Here is a 5,390-nt window from a genome sequence, read left to right on the forward strand (position 1 = left end):
TCAATGGCACAGTCCCAGGGGCGATGAGGAGGAAGACAGGTGGTGCGGGTCTTGGAGAATACCTCCCGCAGGTCCTGGTATACCTCCGGCAAGTTGGGCTGAAGGGCAACCACAGGACTCTCAACTGACGTGGAACCACAGGGCACAGGGAAACAGGTCCTCCGGCATTCGGGTGACCAGTCTGTAATTCTCATTCTCGACCATGAGATGGTAGGGTTGTGGTGTTGACGGCAAGGGAGGCCGAGGATGATCTTGTGGACTGGTGCACTGGTATTTAAGAAGGGAATGTTCTCCTGATGAATGGACTCCACGGTGAGGGTGAGTGGTTGAGTGATGTGGGTGACGGTTCCGGATCCTAAAGGCCGACTATCCAGGGCTTGAACTGGAAAAGGAGAGGAGAGCAGGTATGAGTTGATGTTAAGAAAGGAGGCAAGGTTCTGGTCAATAAAGTTCCCCGCGGCACCGGAATCCACTAACGCTGTAGACACAGTACTTAAGGGACAGTCAGATCGTGTAATGGACACCAAAAAGAGCATAGTAGACAGTGATGAAGATGGGATACTCACTCCTGCCCTAGGGGGTGGAAGATCACGTGACCGTCCCTCTGCTCTTGTGATCCCGGATTCGGACATGCCGGAACAGACAGCCCCAGCTGTATCCGTCTGCGGCGCTCTGCCGCGGGGAGACGAGTTACCCCTACCTCCACGGGTTCAGACTCTGATCCCGAGTGTTCACTGAGGGAGGGAGAGAAGCGATGAGAGTACCGGCGCTCCCAAAGTAGGTTAACAAGACGGATGGCCATCGCAAAGAGTGCGTCCAAGGTGAGGTTGTCGTCTCGACAAGCCAGTTCCGCCTGGACTTCTTCACACAAACCTCTTCTAAATAGCATACAAAGTTCTGGCTCATTCCATCCACTGGATGCTGCTACTGTCCTACTGTTTGGTTCCCCTGCCATAATTGCAGTAGCTGTTCACCTCCCTCTCTGCCCTCCGGGGAATTATCAAAAATACGTTTAAACAGAGCCATGAACCCCTCATAAGAATCAAGCTCCTCCTCTCCTCTCTCCCAGATGGCCATAACCCATTCCAACGCCCTCCCAGTCAGCAAGGAAAGCACTGTGGCAACCTTGGACCTCTCAGTGGTGGGAGCTCCCCTCTGATGTGTAATATAGAGGAAGCACTGAAGTAGGAAGCCACGGCATTTGGATGATGTACCATCATATTTATCCGGAAGGGATACATGGGCATCGCTGACCTGAGCGGGTTGCTGAATGGGCTGATATGCTGGCTTGCTGGGTCGACTGGTTGTAGAGTATCCTCCGCTGGATGAAGGCAACGCCTCCCGGGTGTGTTCGAGACATTGCACACTGCGAAGAACCTCCTCCATAGCCAATCCCAGTTGTGCCAACTGGTCATGGTGTTGACGTAGAAGATAACCCTGTTCATCGACCGTCTGAGATATTCGAATTTCCTGCTGCTTCCATGGTTAGATTCGGTATTCTGTAACAATGACGCTGTGAGTCGAGAAGCAGGTGCAGGTGAAACGTTTAATAAAACAACAAACATGAACCGAGACAGCGTAAAAGTGGTGATAAAGCATGAACACAGGAACAATACACGTAATGATGTAATCCCAGGACCGGTGGTTAGTATTCTGGCGACGCTGGAGGGGAGGATCAGGAGTAGACGTGACAATTATACTCAAATTAGACAGCTGAATATTATTATCTCTCTATCCTCAAAGTTTTCCCCTCTAGGGACTGAACTGGAGAATATTTTAATAATGTCCTGCCACAAAATTACCCACCCTATCCAATAGTCTACACTCTCCCTTTACTGACAGCTGGATCTGCAATTTCACCCTCTTCAATGGCTGTTATCTACAAATGCATTTGGAGACTGTTTTTAATTTACAATGATTACATTTAGATAGCTAGCTCATAGGAAGTTTGCTAGCTGATTACATTTAATTCACTCAGCCAAACATTGGGTAAAATGAGCTAGCCAGCAGCTCAGTTGAGTTAGCCTACAAAGTGACCTACTGTAGCCAGCTATCTAGCTAATAATACATACTTTTTTAACACGTAAAACATTTATTTACTTACTTGAATAGGTTCTCCCACTGCCTCCGTTGTTTGGGTCCTTACAAAAACAAAATAATAGTTAGTCGTCAAGATAATTTTCGGTGGTAGCAAAGCGCAGCCAGCAGTCATATGGACAGGACGAATGAAAACAAGGAAAAAAGTGTTTGTCACCACAGCGGTTTACCAGCATAATCCACTTTCAATTTCAATAAATATAAATCGCAGACTGTTGGCCGCACTTGAAACTAGCATGGGCAACAACTACCCTGACAGAAAACAGTGACACATATAACACACAGCACCCCTTCTACAGGCGTTGTGGGGTGAGGGTTCTTGAAATGTAACATCCAATCAAAATCTTGCTGCTGGGAGACAATGGACCATTGAAACCGTTTTTGGAATACAAAATTCTCCAGACCTCCAAGGGAAGTGTGACAACGACTTGATTTTGGAGGTATGGCAACGCGAGACTACTCATTACATGACTACTTGACACAGTTCACAAAGATTGTTTGAACCCATTGAAGACAATATGTATGGCACCGTTAGTAGGAGTAGTAGGAGCAGTAATAACAGCAAAAGTAAGAAGTAGTAGTAGTAATAGTAGAGGTTTAGTTCAGTTTATTAAGATCCCCATTAGCTACTGCACATGCAGCAGCTACTCTTCCTGGGGTCCACATAAAACGTACAATTACAGTTGAAGTCGGAAGTTTACATACACTTAGGATGGAGTCAATAAAACTTTTTTCAACCACTCCACAAATTTCTTGTGAACAAACTATAGATTTGCAATTCGGTTAGGACATCTACTTTGTGCATTACACAAGTAATTTGTTCAACAATTGTTTACAGACAGATTAATTCACTTATAATTCACTGTATCACAATTCCAGTGGGTCAGAAGTTTACATACACTAAGTTGACTGTGCCTTTAAACAGCTTGGAAAATTCCAGAAAATGATGTCATGGCTTTAGAAGCTTCTGAAAGGCTAATTGACATCATTTAATTCAATTGGAGGTGTACCTGTGGATGTATTTCAAGGCCTTCCTTCAAACTCAGTGCCTCTTTGCTTGACATCATGGGAAAATCAAAAGAAATCAGCCAAGACCTCAGAAAAAAATTGTAGACCTCCGCAAGTCTGGTTCATCCTTGGGAGTAATTTCCAAACGCCTGTAGGTACCACGTTCATCTGTACAAACAATAGTATGCAAGTATAAACACCATGGGACCACGCAGCCGTCATACCGCTCAGGAAGGAGACGCGTTCTGTCTCCTAGAGATGAACGTACCTTGGTGCGAAAAGTGCAAATCAATCCCAGAACAACAGCAAATGACCTTGTGAAGATGCTGGAGGAAACAGGTACAAAATTATCTATATCCACAGTAAAACAAGTCCTATATCGACATAACCTGAAAGTCCGCTCATCAAGGAAGAAGCCACTGCTCCAAAACCATAATAAAAAAGCCAGAATACATTTTGCAACTGCACATGGGGACAAAGATCGTACTTTTTGGAGAAATGTCCTCTGGTCTGATGAAACAAAAATAGAACTGTTTGGCCATAATGACCATCGTTATGTATGGAGGAAAAAGGGGGTTGCTTGCAAGCAGAAGAACACCATCCCAACCATGAAGTGCGGGGGTGGCAGCATCATGCTTTGGGGGTGCTTTGCTGCAGGAGGGACTGGTGCACTTCACAAAATAGATGGCATCATGAGGAAGGAAAATTATGTGGATATATTGAAGCAACATCTCAAGACATCAGTCAGGAAGTTAAAACTTGGTCGCAAATGGACAATGACCCCAAGCATACTTCCGAAGTTGTGGCAAAATGGCTTAAGGACAACAAAGTCAAGGTATTGGAGTGGCCATCACAAAGCCCTGACCTCAATCCTATAGAACATTTGTGGGCAGAACTGAAAAAGCGTGTGCGAGCAAGGAGGCCTACAAACTTGACTCAGTTACACCAGCTCTATCAGGAGGAATGGGCAAAAATTCACCCAATTTATTGTGGGAAACTTGTGGAAGGCTACCCGAAACGTTTGACCCAAATTAAACAATTTAAAGGCAATGCTACAAAATACTAATTGAGTGTATGTAATCTTCTGACCCCCTGGGAATGTGATGAAAAAAATAATAGCTGAAATAAATCATTCTCTCTACTATTATTCTGACATTTAACATTCTTAAAATAAAGTGGTGATCCTAACTGACCTAAAACAGGGAATTTTCACTAGGATTAAATGTCAGGAATTGTGAAAAACTGAGTTTAAATGTTTTTGGCTAAGGTGTATGAAAACTTCCGACTTCAACTGTACATGACAAAGTACAGAACAGTTATAGACAAGAACAACATAAGATATGACATTAAATTCTAAAATAGAAAAAAAAGAGTTATATAGGAAAGACACCAAGAGACAACAAAAATTATATTTACACACTATTTATACAGTGGGGAAAAAAATTATTTAGTCAGCCACCAATTGTGCAAGTTTCCCACTTAAAAGGACGAGAGAGGCCTGTAATTTTCATCATAGGTACACGTCAACTATGACAGACAAATTGAGAAAAAAAAATCCAGAAAATCACATTGTAGGATTTTTTATGAATTTATTTGCAAATTATGGTGGAAAATAAGTATTTGGTCACCTACAAACAAGCAAGATTTCTGGCTCTCACAGACCTGTAACTTCTTCTTTAAGAGGCTCCTCTGTCCTCCACTCGTTACCTGTATTAATGGCACCTGTTTGAACTTGTTATCAGTATAAAAGACACCTGTCCACAACCTCAAACAGTCACACTCCAAACTCCACTATGGCCAAGACCAAAGAGCTGTCAAAGGACACCGGAAACAAAATTGTAGACCTGCACCAGGCTGGGAAGACTGAATCTGCAATAGGTAAGCAGCTTGGTTTGAAGAAATCAACTGTGGGAGCAATTATTAGGAAATGGAAGACATACAAGACCACTGATAATCTCCGTCGATCTGGGGCTCCACGCAAGATATCACCCCGTGGGGTCAAAATGATCACAAGAACGGTGAGCAAAAATCCCAGAACCACACGGGGGGACCTAGTGAATGACCTGCAGAGAGCTGGGACCAAAGTAACAAAGCCTACCATCAGTAACACACTACGCCGCCAGGGACTCAAATCCTACAGTGCCAGACGTGTCCCCCTGCTTAAGCCAGTACATGTCCAGGCCCGTCTGAAGTTTGCTAGAGTGCATTTGGATGATCCAGAAGAGGATTGGGAGAATGTCAGATGAAACCAAAATATAACTTTTTGGTAAAAACTCAACTCGTCG

This window comes from Coregonus lavaretus (genome assembly GCF_964263955.1).
Source record: "Coregonus lavaretus genome assembly, chromosome: 30".
Taxonomy (NCBI): domain Eukaryota; kingdom Metazoa; phylum Chordata; class Actinopteri; order Salmoniformes; family Salmonidae; genus Coregonus; species Coregonus lavaretus.